The sequence below is a fragment of the Otolemur garnettii genome, unplaced genomic scaffold, assembly GCF_000181295.1.
Source record: "Otolemur garnettii isolate 467f Iridium unplaced genomic scaffold, OtoGar3 scaffold00045, whole genome shotgun sequence".
Classification (NCBI taxonomy): domain Eukaryota; kingdom Metazoa; phylum Chordata; class Mammalia; order Primates; family Galagidae; genus Otolemur; species Otolemur garnettii.
This window is the reverse complement of record NW_003852440.1, coordinates 9,411,819-9,412,316: the sequence shown is the minus strand read 5'-3', so window position 1 is coordinate 9,412,316 and position 498 is coordinate 9,411,819.

Below are 498 nucleotides of genomic sequence, written 5' to 3'. Positions count from 1 at the left end.
ATTTCCTCATTTGCATTATGAGACCACATAAGAGAGTGCTAGAGTAGGTTCTTGTTGGCATCTGGTTAACTTCTTCAGTCCATACACAGCATCAAGATGCAGCAATGGTTCAGAGATGACCCAGGGTGCTCAGAAAACAATGAGGTGAGTATGCCCAGGATACTGAGGTTCTGCTACCTTCCTGGACTCAGGGAGCAGAGGCAGGAGCTGGTATCACTGTCTGCTTCTTAGCACCCTCCGCCAGCACCACACTGGCTTGCCTGCCTTCTACTGGTTCCACAGCTTGGGTTCTTGTTGGTTCACAAAACCAAAACCCTTTAAAATTCTTTTTCTATAATCCTATAAGGTGTTACACAGACACGGAGATCACAACTCAAAGCTTTGGCTCTAAACCAAACTTGCACACTGGCTTATTCAAACTAAATAAGTCGGCTTGGCGCCTATAGCTCAACCGGCTAAGGCGCCAGCCACGTACACCTAAGGTGGCGGGTTCGAATC